The sequence below is a fragment of the Microtus ochrogaster genome, unplaced genomic scaffold (genome assembly GCF_000317375.1).
Source record: "Microtus ochrogaster isolate Prairie Vole_2 unplaced genomic scaffold, MicOch1.0 UNK1, whole genome shotgun sequence".
NCBI lineage: Eukaryota > Metazoa > Chordata > Mammalia > Rodentia > Cricetidae > Microtus > Microtus ochrogaster.
The window spans coordinates 35,129,871-35,130,384 of NW_004949099.1; positions in this window are offsets into that span (position 1 = coordinate 35,129,871).

A 514-nucleotide genomic window follows, 5' to 3' on the forward strand; every position below is an offset into this window, starting at 1 on the left:
GCCTGTCCTGGAACTCCCTTGGTAGACCAGGCTGGTCTCGAACTCACAGAGATCCGTCTGCCTCTGCCTCCCGAGTGCTGGGATTACAGGCGTGCGCCACCACCGCCCGGCAAAGTCTTGGATTTCTGTCCTAGCATCTATGAGCTGGATGTGCTGAAGCGTATTCACATCCCAACACTCAGGTGGAGGCTGGAAAATCGATCTAACTCTTAAATTCCACATCATTCCTTTACATCGGAAATTTGAAGGCTGCCTGGGCTAGAGACTGAATAAGTGTTTTTATTTGAACCCAAACCATGGGACTAGAGACATGGCAGAGGGATTAAACCCACTGGCTCTTTTTCCAAAGGACTGGGGTTTAATTCCCAGCAGCCCTATGGCGACTCACAACTGTAACTCCAGTTCAAGAGATACAACGGATCTTACACCTGTCAGAATGGCTAAAATCAAAAACTCCAATGATAGCCTTTGCTGGAGAGGTTGTGGAGAAAGGGGTACACTCATCCATTGCTGG